General features: G+C 41.9%; 1 protein-coding gene across 11 annotated transcripts in view; it reads left to right on the plus strand.

The window, feature by feature from the left end:
* Positions 1-15622, plus strand: part of ATG10 (autophagy related 10) — a 144578-nt gene that overhangs the window by 39464 nt on the left and 89492 nt on the right. The window lies entirely within an intron of this gene.

Genomic DNA, 15622 nt, shown 5'->3' on the forward strand with positions numbered 1-15622 from the left:
CAAAATACATTTTAAGAACATATTTCCAGCACACATATATAACTCTTTATACACAACCTATACACATATCAGTTAGTGATATTCCTGACCAGCACATCACCAGTTTACATCTGATACCTTACATGATATGTCCTGGATACACATTATGACAACAATGTTTTGGGGGGTAGTCAAGATGTCAGGCCTAATACTAGTTACAGTATAATGGGCCCTGTATCATTGGCATTGAAGGGCTCTTAAGGTCACATGTTACCTTTTGAAAAAGATTTTTTTATTTTAATACATTGTAGCTTTTGGTTTTGCTGCATTATTTGCAGCAATCAAACTTTAAATCTGCTATAGAGAATTGTAAGCAGAGAATGAAGTTCAATTGAAAAGTTTAAAAGAATATGCTTGAAATGTAGACTTTCTTTTTGTCCTTCAGGGTTAAGGCCAGACTCTTGTGATCCCAATTTTTTCTTTACTTTTTTACCTGAAAGATCCCCAAATCATTGTTACTGTCCTTTTAGCTGAGGAAAGCTGTCTGTGGCTCTCTTTGGAGCTCATCATTGTTGCTCTTGAACTGTTGAGAGGGATCACTGCATAGGTATATGAAGCAATTCCTTGTCCCATCTGGTACAGAGCTTGCTTGTCTACTCAGTATTCCTATTCTGGAAGTGAAGGAGTGAAGGCCTGGTAGTGGAAGAGTGAGGTGAGGTCTTGAATTCCCTTTCCTTATAGTGACATCTTGGTCTATCATTAGATCATCAGCTGGACTCACTGGGTTTTTTTTTTTTTTAATTCATACCCTCCTGGGCTTGTTTTAATGTTTGGTTCTGTGGCTCTTTTACTTCGGTTAAGAGGTCAGAACATGGAGCCTCTCTCAAGTTTAGTGTCAAACCCACTCCATAGTTTGTATGTGATTTTGAGGTCTAGTCTCTCTTAGATGTATTTAATTTACCTTAGTGTTGATGGAGAGTTAGAAACTTGCATTGATCGGAAAATATGTTCCATAAATATAAAAAATATTGGTCAGTAATACCTGTAATTTACCCTGCTTCATTTGGATGTTCAAATTCATTGTCATCACCATTATGGCAAATCCCAAAGGTATGTAGGCTTCTTGTAGATCGACCTTGTAACTATTCTACACTACTTGTCAGGGGTAAGCCAGCTCCCTGGTGCCCCATAATGGCTGTCATGCCCAGCTGCTCTGTCATGCCCTCACACATTCCTTTACTCAGCCAGTCCAAATAGGGTTTTCTTTATTGGGGTACTCCAGGTCTCTCAGGCCCTGAAACACAGGCCAACAGAAAGGCTTTAAAACAAAACAGGAAAACAGTTTCACGTGCTGTGAAGCCCTGGCAATCTCTTTCTCTCAGGCGCCATACTTTCTGTCCTTCTCTCATCCACAGGCACATTCCCCAAAGTCCTCTCCAGTTTGAGCCTTTTTACCAGACTGCTCTGATTCTCTTGCAACCTGTTTCCATTTCTCCCTGCCTGGAACCCTTTTGAGACAGGCCTACCTCATGCAGGCCCATTTGGATTGTCACTGCCTAGGTCTCCCTACTCAGGCAGCCTTCCTTTTTCAGCCACAGAGCCTGCAAGTCTCCTGTCTGTATTCACCCTTTTTTCTTTTAACCATCATTCCTAGTTGACCCCAGCGGGGACTAGTAATGACCTAACTAGCTACAGGTGTCTCTCACTGGACTCAGTTAACCCTCTGTTTTGAGAACGCTGTTGGTCACAAGGAACTTGGCCCTGATCCCTCTAAAAGGGACACAGCACAACCTGGATCCATCTGTAGCTGGGTTGTTAAGACGGTCTGGCTGGAGATTCAGCCTACAGCCATAATTGGCAATTTTATCACCACTGAAGCTTTTGGTGACCACATGATCACCGTTTGTGTAGCATGCTTTGTAATTTGTTGGTCTTCTATCTTAATGATATATCCATACCTAGGAACCCACTGAAATTGAACCAGTACTGACGGAGGTTGTTGCTAGGTTCGGCTATGAATATGCTCATTGCTGATCTTCCCCTGCCAGTTACTGTGGAAAAGTTGATGAGGATGAAGGGAGAATTGAAAATGTCAGTCCAATGCTTTTCAGCCTTCCTCAGCCCCACATTTCACTGCCATACAATAGAGTTGGTATAACTGTGGTTCTGAAGATCCCAGGCTTTGTAACAAGCTTGATGTCACAATGACTCTACAGGGGCTGTTGAAAGGTCCAAAACATGGTGTCAGCTGCTGCTATACAAGTTTTCACATCTTTTCGATATCCTCCAGCACTGTGTGATGCTTCCCAAGGTGTGGATGTTTACTGTGAGGAGACAATTTTTAGTTTCTATATAGGGAGCCAGGTCTTGTAATATGTACTCTCTGTAAATGGTGTAGCTATGGTAATCTACAAGTTTGTACTCTTGGACTGCTTTTGAGTTTGATGCACAGCAAAGTGTTTAAAATCCTGAACTAGTGTAAGTGGGTGCAACACCACTAACTCAAGGTTGTTATTACAGTATACAACAAGGATGAATTTGGCTGATGGCATGTGACAGATAGCTGTGCCTGGACATATATGAGAAAATATGATCTTAAAATGTACCAGCTATCTTTTACTAGACTTCATCTCGTTAATGTTGTGTAATCATCCAGTTCCAGCTAGCCAGGGATTTGCTCAGACGTGTCTTAGACATGTTTATTAACAAGTTAAAATTAAACGTTCACAGTTTAAGTGGACTGTGCATGAGATAGTGGAAGTGGATTCAAAGTAAAGGGAAAATTGCTTGCATGTGTGTTTGAGGCCAGGGAACTACATTGTTTAGCATTAGCTGACATCTATAACTGAAGGTTTTTCGTCTTCCTGAATGAGCAGATTTCCCGTGCTGATCTCTGGTGGTAGCAAAAGAGCCCAGGTCATTTGAACGGAATTCAAACAGCATTTACTATTGGCCTGAATTTTGGGGAATGACTTCACGTCATATGTTAGATAAGATTTAAGCGTTGTGAGCCAAAAAGGAAGACAATAAAACAAAGACTCTGCTTGGAACAGAGGAGCTGCGTATTTCCTTGGGACAGGTGATAAAATGGGATACAGAAAGACAGCCAGCTTTTACGATGGGGGAGAGACACAACTGAAGACTTTCCCAAAGAATAATGGGCAGCCTCTGATGAACGAACAAGTGAACAGTTTGCTTAGAGTAATAAATGCCTCTGAAAACAGCAAGTCTGCAGGCACCAGATGGAAGAAGAACATTTACTGCAATTTCTGCATCCCATTGTGCAACAGCCAACAGAGCTGTTAAAGCTTTCGGGTGATTTCTAAGCTTTTTAATGTGCTTTTCTTTGAAGGTGTTTTGCATTTCCCTGTCAGTTTGTGTGCTAGGCTCAGCTGTCGTAGAAACAAATTTTACTGGCAAATTATCAGAATAGAGGAAAAACATGAAGTATAAACTGAAATAAATACATTTAATCATATATTACATAAGTCACTAGGTGGACAGGAAGCTTAAGTTACATAATATGGAAATATTTACAGAATGGGAGAAAGGTAGTTTACTGGCTCGTTTTTTGGGGCAAAATTGTGTCCCATGATCAATGTCAAACGTGAATTAATATTTGAAGAAAAAAAGTCAGTCTGAATCCAAACATCATCAACTTTGAAAGTAACTGTGTGTGTTGTATTTTTTTGCAGTGCAGTGTTCAGGTCTAGTTCCAGGAGTGGAGATCTCCAATAACAATACTCAAAGGAGTATCTTTCAATATCTATGCCCAACAGGTCTAGCTAGGGCAGAAATTTCAAATTTCATTCTAAATTTCCTGGCTTGTGTTAGCTAATATCACAGCCTTAACATTACTTTAACTCTGAGAATTACTGGACCTAATTTCAGAGTAGCAGCCGTGTTAGTCTGTATCCGCAGAAAAAGAAAGGAGGACTTGTGGCACCTTAGAGACTAACAAATTTATTTGAGCATAAGCTTTCAGCTCACGAAAGTTTATGCTCAAATAAATTTGTTTAAGGTGCCACAAATCCTCCTTTTCTTTTTGTGGACCTAATTTGTAAGTGAGTGACATCTGGACACTGTTAATTTTCTGTGAAGAAAGGAAGGGTTTAATGTAACTAAAAGATGGGGACAGGATTGGATTATTAGGAAGAGCAGGTCTGTCTATCTGGTCTTTTCCCCCTCCTCCCACCAGTTCCCTAATTTCCTACCTTGCTTTTCTGATGTACTTTACTCTCCTGTCGCCAATTTCCTCACCTCTCTTCAGGATGAGAACCAGCAGGGGAAAAGGCTAGATAGAACTGAAGTGGAGGTTGTGGGTGTGAAAGAGACCAGAGCAGATCAGTGAAAGGACACAGCAATGGTTGTGCTGTGAGGTAGGCAGGGAGCATGATACTCTCTGCTTGCATGATGGGGATTGTATCTTTTGTGGTTATGGGAGGATTAGGGAGTTCTGTTCAGAGAAGGAGAATCAGCTAGGTCTGGGAGAGGGAGGCCGAATTCCTGCGGGGCCAAAAAGGAGAGAGAAATTGAGCAACTGCAAAAGTTTGTATTAATCTCTCTGAACAGAACACAGCTAAAAATCTACCATGGATGGTGGATATACCATATTGAAAAGTCTAAAGGATTTCAAATGCATCTATTTTCAACAAGTAGTTGCTAAGGCACAACATATAGATTTCCTCTAATTTACTGTGCCCATAGCTAAGGTTGCCCAACATTTCCCATTATAAGATCCTGTTTTCAGTTATTTATAACTTTGCTAAACTTCAGTTCTTCAGGCTGAAGTTTTCCATGCCAGGTGTCTGCCTCGGGGTTAGTTTTTTTGGAAAGTTTCAGCAAAAAAACACTCTGCTGTTTCCAAGAACAAGATTAGGGAAAAATAACTTGTCCAAATTTGGACAAGTTATAAGCCTCTGAAAAATCACAGTTCACACATGGTCAGCAGAGACTTGTTGGAGTTTGGTAGGTCTCCAAAGATTCTGTTTTCACTGGGCATGCTCCGTCCCAGGGCTGCATGTGCTGAGCAGGGCTTTTGCTGCAATAACTCTTCCTGGCCGCCAGGGAAAATTGTGGTGTCAGGCACCAGGACTGAAAACTGAAACAACCTCACCTGTGCTCTCAATGTTTACACTGCGAAGCCCAGGAGAAGAAGGAAGCCACCTGACTGTAATGAAGAGGTGGTGGGGGATAGAGACCAGCATGAAAGGATAGGGGGAAACAAGGTGCATGGGTAGGAGGAGTGGTTATAGAATTTCTAGTCTTCCACAGTAGGGAGCTGAATAAATGTAGAAACTTCCTAGTTGCTGCTTAAAGCAGGACTATTTTTGTTTATGTCCTCATGCTACATGACGTCAGAAGTGAGTGGATCTCTCTCAAGGCGTGCCGGAACCTGTGTAGAAGTGGGGGGGCCTTGGGCACCAGAACTGTGGCCAAGCTCCTCCTCTTCCCTCTGGCGCCTCGTCTCCTGGTGAAGCCAGAGCCAGGCAGTGGTAAGAGTTGCCCAGGGAGCCTGGGCCACAGTGGGGAGGCCCGGATTCTCCACCTGCCCTGGGTGGGGGGTCAGGGTGCCTGAGAGCAGTCCCTGGCCTATGTCCCCACCTCCTGGGGCATGCTGCCGAGGGCAGGTGGAGTATCCGGGGCTCTCTACAGTGGCTTGGGCTCCCTGGGCAGCTCTTACCATGGCTCAGCTCAGGTTTCCAGCCAGACCATGGGTGGGGGCAGGGCCTTGTGGCAAGGGGGGTAAGGCCCACCTCAGCCCCCCCACCAGGAAGAGGCTGGCGCTGCTGGCAGGGTCTGAGCTTTGCGGCAGGGGAGTGCATCTCCTTATTAGCTCCCCTGCCACAAAATGTAGCCTGTACCACCACTGTCTGCCTGCCCGAGGCTATTAAGCCCATGTTAAAAAGTGGGCGGTCATGGCCCCCCGGCCACCTCTGGTTCTGTCGTCCCTGTCCCTCTCTCTAAAGAATGAGTAAAGAAAAGAGACCTCCGGAGTGGTAAGTGTTAGGATATAGATATTCAGGCCTGTCTGTAAAGGCCTATACTCTAAGAATTTAGGTGTATTCTTATCACTTAGCTAGTTATAGAGGTATAAAAGAAAGAATCAAAATCACTGTCTGACGGTGTAAGGGCCTTCTCTTACTGTGACAGTCTGAGGCCCTGTTCTTAGGCTAAGGCCTTTGGCTAAGCAGCAGAGGCAGCCATAAGCCGGGAAGCGAGCGGTCACATCCTCACATTCCAAACTAGTCACATTGAAAGAAGGTGCTTGTGGGCTGTTAGGAATACAATCCTGTCTTGATAATGCTGATCACCTCCAGAGAAAGGGAAGAGTCTAGAAAATGTAAAAGGAAACTTAGTTTGATAGCATCCTGTCTGGCAAGAACTCACTTATCAATAGCTGGGATGTGAAATCCTCATTTCTTTGTTGTTCTATCACTGTAGTCCCCATTTCCCTATTGTTTGTCTGTATAATCTCTTTCTGGTTCTGTGATTGTTTCTGTCTGCTGTATAATTAATTTTGCTGGGTGTAAACTAATTAAGGTGGTGGGATATAATTGGTTACATAATCATGTTACAATATGTTAGGATTGGTTAGTTAAATTTCAGGAAAATGATAGGTTAAGGTATAGCTAAGCAGAACTCAAGTTTTACTATACAGTCTGCAGTCAATCAGGAAGTAAGGGGGCGGGGAATGGGAACAGGGAATGGGGGTGGGGAAATTGGAATCATGTTTTGCTAAGGGCAGGAATGGGAACAGGGACACAGGTAAGGCTCTGTGGTGTCAGAGCTGGGAAAGGGGACACTAAGGAAGGAAACTGGAATCATGCTTGCTGGAAGTTCACCCCAATAAATATTGAATTGTTTGCACCTTTGGACTTTGGGTATTTTTGCTCTCTGTTCATGTGAGCAGGACCAGGGAAGTAAGTGGGTGAAGGAATAAGCCCCCTAACAGTAAGTAAGCAGGGAAAGTGGATAATCAGAAAGGAGTCCTGTGAAAGCTGCTGCAGGAAGGAGGCAGAGCCCTATCTTAATGCAGCAATGGAGCCCTTAGGACAAAAGGCTCTATTAGAGAAGTTTAATTTTAGCAACTGAAGCAGCTGGCCGTGCTGAATTTATAGATTTTTAGTAATTCTGGGTGGCTTCTGGTTTAACAGGGAAAGCACAAAAATGCCAGGTAAATTCCTGATATTTGCCATGTATGATGCTGATGATTGTATCCTATGTGCCCCACCCCTCACTGATGAGGAAAAGAAAGAATACCCCAAAGTGAAAGAGGCTTTTGATGCCCGTTTAATAGGCAGACAGAATATTATATATGCAAGGGCCAAATTTCATAGGAAGCGTCAGGAACAAGGGGAAACAGCTGAGACTTTTATTACTGAAGTTCATCGTCTTGCTGAACGTTGCAAATATGGAATATTAAAAGAAGAATTAATAAGAGACAGGATAGTTGTTGGAATAACAACCAATTTACCAGCTCAGTTTCAGTTGGACTCAATGATCAGCAAGTTGGATTCAGTGATCGGCGCTGCCCTTCATATTATTACTGGTACGACTTGAACTACTCCAGTTTCCAACCTTCTGTTCCTCGCTTCCCAGCTATTAGTGCAAAGGCAGGGTCCTGGATGCATTACTGTGCACCGCCAACTATCAAGACGGCTTACTTCACAATTTAATCTGAAAACCACATCAAAAATACTGTCAAAAAGTCAAGAAGCAGCTTTTCTGAAATAGTTGAGCCTCTCAGACAGTACATCAGACATGACCTAAAGAACTGTGGCAGCAGGAGATGTCGGATTATATTTTGGATCAGTGGTGCATTTCTTGGAAGATAAACCAATCAGATCTGCATCCTGTAGACTCTCTGGATCAGCTCTCGCATGCTCCTCAGAACTAAAAGATCCTTCTTCATTACAACAGGATATGTTGTGGTGACAGGCGATTTAACTAACATCTTTACCGTTGGGGCTTCTTAAGCTCCCCAAGCCACCCCTGGGGAGTTCAAGAACAACATGCCATCTGGTTACGGACTGCTCTCTATCATCTTGATGGTGGATGGATACACTTGACCTCTTTGGATGGTGCTGCCATGCTAGAGTGGCAATGTCATTTACCCAGTGTCTCATTGTTTGTGCGATCAGAAGCGATGTGCCAGAAGAAGTTAGACCCAGATCTCACACTAGCAAAAGCTACAGCAAACTGAGAATTCAAGAAACTATAAAGAATAGCAATGTGATTTACGTACTAGCAGCATAGGGGAGAGTGCATCAAATAATATTGAAACAAAGAGAAATGTTTATTTGGAGAACAGATAAAATTTGTAGGATACATCATTAGCAATCTTCAGGGAGTTCAGCCAAATTCAAACAAATTGAAGACATTACTTATCTTACCTGAACCTAAAGATGTTTCTGGGCATGACAAATCATTTTGAGAAACTCTTACCAAATTTAGCTCATCTAACAAAACAGTGAAGAGAGCTCCATAAAGGTCACAATACTTGGACCTGGGATAGTCCACAACAAAATGTATTTAATACAATAGTTCAGGGGTCAGCAACCTTTTAGAAGTGGTGTGCCGAGTCTTCATTTATTCACTCTAATTTAAGGTTTCGCGTGCCAGTAATACATGTTAATGTTTTTAGAAGGTCTCTTTCTATAAGTCTATAATATATAACTAAACTATTTATTGTATGTAAAGTAAATAAGGTTTTAAAAATGTTTAAGAAGCTTCATTTAAAATTAAATTAAAATGCAGAGCCCCCCGGACCGGTGGCCAGGACCCGGGCAGCGTGAGTGCCACTGAAAATCAGTTCGCGTGCCGCAGGTTGCCTACCCCTGCAATAAGAAAAGGAGGACTTGTGGCACCTTAAAGACTAACCAATTTATTTGAGCATAAGCTTTCGTGAGCTACAGCTCACTTCATCGGATGCATACTGTGGAAAATACAGAAGATGTCTTTATACACACAAACCATGGAAAAAATGGGTGTTCATCACTACAAAAGGTTTTCTCTCCCCCCACCCCACTCTCCTGCTGGTAATAGCTTATGTAAAATGATCACTCTCATTACAATGTGTATGATAATCAAGGTGGGCCATTTCCAGCACAAATCCAGGTTTTCTCCCACCCCCAAACAAACCCACTCTCCTGTTGGTAATAGTTTTTTTTCTACCAGCAGGAGGTGGCGTGGGGGGAGAGAAAACCTTTTGTAGTGATGAACACCCATTTTTTTCATGATTTGTGTGTATAAAAACATCTTCTGTGTTTTCCACAGTATGCATCCGATGAAGTGAGCTGTAGCTCACGAAAGCTTATGCTCAAATAAATTGGTTAGTCTCTAAGGTGCCACAAGTCCTCCTTTTCTTTTTGCGAATACAGACTAACACGGCTGTTACTCTGAAATCTACCCCTGCAATAGTTTATTGAATATTGTGTTTTGGTACAATATTTAGTAAACTATTCAACAACAGTCGCAGTGGACACACCTCCATATGGTTTAGGATCAGTGCTTACACAAATGCACCCAGGAGACCAGAGACCTGTTACATTGATATCAAAAAGCCTCACAGAAACCAAGCAGCAATGTGCTCAAGTGGAAGGGGAAGCTCTAGCAGTCACTTGGTTCTGTGAACAGCTCATTGCATATCTGTTTGGCTTGAATTTTAATATAGAAACAGACGACAAGCTCTTAGTGGGATTATTGGGTTCAAAACCACATGGTGACTTTCCACTTAGTATTGAAAGATTTTGTCTATGGCTGATGCTATTTTCTTTTAACATTGAAAACACACCAGGGAAAGCACTCATAGTAGAAGGCACTCTATCTAGAGTCCCAGTTTAGTAGCCACCTATGGAAGAAGAAAAGGCTTTTAGAGAAATATGTCAAAGTACACTTTGACCTAGTTCTGGCAGCAATTCCAGCATCTGCCAGCTGATTTCAGCAAATTAAAGATGAACAACTAAAAGATGACTCAACTCTGCCAAAGAGGGTGACGTTGAAGAAGGCAGCTTCTAACAGACCTATACCATATTGGGAGGACTGAAATGACCTTCACGTGACTGATGGCCTTCTTCTGAAAGGACAGCACATTCTTATCCCTATGGTACTTTAGAAAGCGGTGCTCTTCAAAATCCATGAAGGGCACCAAAGTATAAACAAGTGCAGTGCCGTAACTAGGGCACTCTAGCGCCTGGAGCGAGCAAGCATATTTGCACCCCACACTTTTTTCCTCTTCATTTCTCCACCTCATTTCTCTGCCCCTGCAGTTTTGCGCCCTGGACAGCTGCCCCACTCACCCTGCCCTGGTTACGGCCCTGGGCAGAAGCACAACTATCTGTATAGTGACCCAGTCCAACTAGGTAATTTCAGGTCTTAGTAGAGGGCTGCAAGATATGTAACGGAGGGGTGGGGGAAGACATTTGCCAGAACCATTACTCTCTGCAAAGCTTCCTGACAGACCTTGGCATTGGGTAGCCACATATTTGTTTTTCTGGAAAGCGTACACATACATTACTATAGTTGATAACTTCTCCAGATATATTGACTTCACTATACTTACACAGACCACATTGGCACAAGTCATCCAGAAACTAGTTGATGTTTACAGGACATGGAGTTCGTGAAGTTCTCATATCTGATAATGGCACTCAATTTACCTCTGAAACATTCTTAGCATTTGGATGGGACTTTGATTTTGAACATCAGACTAGTAGACCACATTATCCCTAAAGCAACAGGGGGGTTGATGGGGGGGAGGGGCCTCTTAAAAGACTTCTGCAAAAATCATTGGACACATATAAAGCACTCCTGACATAGTGGTCAACACCACTTGCATCTGGACTATCTCTAGCAGATCTTCTGATGAGAAGACAGTGAAGGATGCCTTTGCCTGTGGCATGGATACAACTTAAACGTAAGTGGCCCGATGACAGAATTTTGAAAATGGAATGCTGAAATAAAAATCCAGCAGCAACAAAACTTCAGTGTTGAGCAAAGAAGAAAAGCACCACCTGAACTGAAACCAGGGAACAATATTTGGCTTAGTAGCCTCCAGACATTTGGAACAATTCAGAACTTGGCTGAAACTCTAGATCCTATCTAGTGGAGATTCTAAAAATACTTCTCTGGAGGAATTGTGTTCATCTTCAGTATTTCCCAACACAACAAAGAGAGGATCTGGGATCTGCAAGCACTCTATCAGGAAGTGAGTCCTCTCCACAGGGAACTCCACACACAAACTCAACAGAGATGAGAACATGGTCTGGAAAACTGATCAGATCTCCCTCATAGATTTGATCTTTAGAATACTGCTGAGGATTATTTTTAAATGCAAGTGATAAGGGGATATAGTAGTGTAAAGAGTTTTAAGGAATTTTGAGTTTATTTTGAATTGTTGTGCATGTATACATTGTCTTATTATTTGTTTTAATCTTTTATTATAAAGAAAAGGAGATGTGGAGTGGTTATAGAGGTCCTGGTTCTCCACAGTTACCAGCGAGGTCCAGGATGTGTTGCAGCAGGGAACTTAATAAACATAGCAACTTCCTGTTTAGGAAGTTCTCTAGTTGCTGCTTAAAGCATGGCTCTTCAATTTATGTTCTCACACTACAGTGATCAAGGCAGGGGGAGAGGCTGAGGGGGTTGAGATGGAGAAAATGCAAGATGTAGGGAGAGAATAGGGGCTCAGAAGGGTGAAAGGGGCAAGCTGTGTGGGTGGGGTGGCAGGAGAGAAGTAGGCAGTGACAGGCTGCAGAGGAGGTATGCGCAGTGACAGGGTGTGAGGGGCAGAATGGGGCAGAGAAACTTTGCAGTTGGGGATGGTGGGAGTGACAAAGACAGGCTTTGGGGACTGATGCTGGGGACACAAAAGGTAGGTGGTGATGGTGGTAGGGGTGATAAGGAAAGATTGTAACCACTAGATTACAGTTCCTTCCAGAACTTGGAATAGAACCAAGGATTCTTTGAGTCTCAGGGTTCCTCTGCTGTCTAACATCTTTGAAATCAACTGGCAAGTATGTTTCTCATCCCCTCTAGAGCTGGTCCACAAAAAGGGTAACAGTCTGCTATTACTATCCTTTACTCCCTTAGCTCAAGTGATAGAACTCTGTGCTGATGACGCATGTGGGGAGTTCAGTGTGGTTCTACAGTATGGAATTTCTGTTTTTGTTTGCTCTTAAAAAAAAACTAGGTAATTACATGCAAACCCCCCCCCACACACACACACACACTCATGTTAGAAAATTAAGGCTCCCAAAGTCAGAAAATACCAGAGTTAAGGTGTCTCAGGTGACCTTAATTTGGCCCCCTTATACATGTATATTATGATTAGGGCTCCATGTCTGTCACAGATGTCATGGAAGTCACAGATTCTGTGACTTTCTATGACCTCTGTGACTTCTGCAGCGGCCAGTGTGGTTGACCCGAGGGCCACATATGAAGTGGAATAAAAATGCTAAGTACTGTGAACAGTGAGGTCCCAGGTGTCTCAAAATGGGTATCTAAAATTAGTGGACAATTTTGGCCTTAAACTCTCTCAGCCCCAGTTCCTAAGCTATAAAATGGGGCTAATTATACCTCTCTTCCTCACATACGTGTTGTGAAGATAAGTTCATGAATGTTTGTGAAGCACTCAAATATTATGGTGATAAATACCACCAAAAAGCCCAGGAGGAAACAAATCAATTGTAGTCAGTGCATGGTTTGGGCAGTGTACAATAATATGGCATGGGCCACACACTGAATGATGTGTATAGAAATCAATATTTAATATCTACCCATTCAGTGAGTACTGGCCATCCTGTACACTAAATGAGGCAGGAAAAAATAGTATGGGATCATGTAATTAAAGAATTAAAGATCAGGTAACAGTATGTGATCATGTAAGTAATATGGTCATGTAATTATAATGCATATACATAAGAGGGCCAAATTTAGGTTGCATAGACAACCTTCATTCTGGCATTTCCAAACTTTTGAGTTCTTGACTTTGCAACCTTTACTTTCTTTTACCATAATTTTGGGGGGATAAAATTGTAAATAATTTCATGTTGATTCCTTATGATAGTACATACATACCAGTTTTTTTTACAGTAAATCACATAGTACATTGTGTGGGCTTTTTAATAAACTATATCCTGCTGTAGAAATGGTCTAATAATAAGATGTATATGACTGAAATCTTGAAGGGTAGGATCTCCAATTTGGGATACTTGTCATGTGAGGCCAGTTTTGAGGTCTTACACCCTGATGGTATCCCTTTAAATATTGCTTCATTTATTTGTGGAGTTCTTGTCCTTTTTCAAATAAAATAAAATGAATATTTCAAAGAAAGCAAGAGAGACTGAGTTAGCTGAAACACATCATGTCTTATGGATAATTAGGGAGGTTTTAAAAAACTAGCTATGTACCTTGTGGACTGGAAATGCTGCAGAGGAGCTCTGGAATTATACAACCAGCATACAGTACAGTGCTTTATGCAGTAAATGCCCTATAAAAACTTATTTTAAAACGTATTGTGTGCTTGCAGTACAGTTTTAAAACTATAACATCTTGGCCACTTGTTATGATTCAGTATTATAATAGGCTAATAACTTGCACACTTTCAATTTTAAACCTCTAGCTATTGCGTTATAAGATTTCAAAATAATTATCAAACTTGTAAATGTCTGTACAATGTATGGATTGTTTTGTTGAAAAAGCAGCAAAGTTCATGCTAAGATCTTGTATGGAAAGTTTCAGCAGCCAGAAAATGTGGTTTATAATGGAAGTGTGGATCCATATGGGCAATAATATCAGAGAATTACCCTCTGATCCCACTGAGGGTTACCAGAAGGAACTACACCATTTGCTGAAGAAACTCCCTGAAAAAGTACAAGAACAAATCCGCACAGACACACCCCTGGAACCCCGACCTGGGGTATTCTATCTGCTACCCAAGATCCATAAACCTGGAAATCCTGGACGCTCCATCATCTCAGGCATTGGCACCCTGACAGCAGGATTGTCTGGCTATGTAGACTCCCTCCTCAGGCCCTACGCTACCAGCACTCCCAGCTATCTTCAAGACACCACTGACTTCCTGAGGAAACAATCCATCGGTGATCTTCCTGAAAACACCATCCTGGCCACTATGGATGTAGAAGCCCTCTACACCAACATTCCAAACAAAAATGGACGACAAGCCGTTAGGAACAGTATCCCTGATAATGTCATGGCAAACCTTGGTGGCTGAACTTTGTGACTTTGTCCTTACCCGTAACTATTTCACATTTGGGGACAATGTACACCTTCAGATCAGCGGCACTGCTATGGGTACCTGCATGGCCCCATAGTATGCCAACATGCCGGCCCCTTTGTCTTGTGCTCGTCCAGCTTTTCTGAATAGTCCTGAACTACTACTTTCTCCACAGAGGGCTGGTCTCCTCCTCCCCATGCTGTGCTGCCCAGTGCAGTAGTCTGGGAGTTGACCTTGTTCATGAAGTCAGAGGCAAAAAAAGCACTGAGTACATTAGCTTTTTCCACATCCTCTGTCACTCTTGGGACAATAGCAAACAGTAGTGATCCTCCAGGAGATAGGGTGATCTGAAAAGTATTGGGTAAGTGACTGCAAGATTATCATCCCAATCTAGGCCATGATTTTCAAAAATAGATGCCTACTATGCTTACTTATTCCTAAGTAAGTGGTCTGATTTCCAAAATTACTGAGCGTTCAGGAGATCCCATTGATATCAGTGGAAACTTCTGAGTGCCCAGCACTTTTGAAAATCAGGCCACTTTGCCACTTTAATTTACGGTACTAAATCCATATTTAAGTGCTCATTATTGAAAATCTTGGCCGAGATCTAGAAGCCAAGTTGAGGAAACTAATGCTGCATTTCTGTGTGTCAAATAAGAGTAAAATGCAGCAGAAGATCAAGTACAGATGTCCTAAATGGTGCAGTAAGCATGGAATAAGTTTAAATGTCCCTCACCCAGAGTCCTTCTGCTCCACTTGTGTAGCAGCATCACACTTCACCTGTGTTGGAGATATTTTTGAGCTGTTATGTGATTTAAGCCATTATTTAAGCCAGTGGTTAAGCAGTTAAAGAACTATTGACAAGTTTAGAAGGCATTAGTTAAAAATATTTTTGGTCATATGATCCTGTCTTAGCTTAGCTGGATTGTTTGGAGTTCCAAAGGTCCTGGCATTGACAGCTCAAGTGTTAAAAAATAATGAGATTTAAAAAATAATGCATGTTTAGTTCTTTTTATTTGTCTTCCGGTGTTGGAATCTTTAGGATTCACATTTTCCACTTTTTCCTTCACAACCCTGAGGGCTAGAGATTTACTTTTCATTTACATGAAAATCTCATGTTTTATTTTTAATCAGGACCTGAAGCTTTAAGAAAAATGCCAAATAATTGGTACCATTGAGGGGTATAGTATACCAAATGTAAGCAAGGTAGCTATCACTTTACTAAAAGAAATTTCCTTATTCTCTTGTGACTGTGCTAAAAAATTGTTTTTAAATGTTATAGGCAGAGTCTCATTAAATTATGTTGACATTCTTTTGTCTTGTGAATTTATGTGCATAAAATAGCAGCTAGAGTCCATGTGAATACGGAACTGTGACAATTTTACATATTTGGGGTTGACTAAT

Source organism: Chelonia mydas, chromosome 5 (genome assembly GCF_015237465.2).
Source record: "Chelonia mydas isolate rCheMyd1 chromosome 5, rCheMyd1.pri.v2, whole genome shotgun sequence".
Classification (NCBI taxonomy): Eukaryota; Metazoa; Chordata; order Testudines; family Cheloniidae; genus Chelonia; species Chelonia mydas.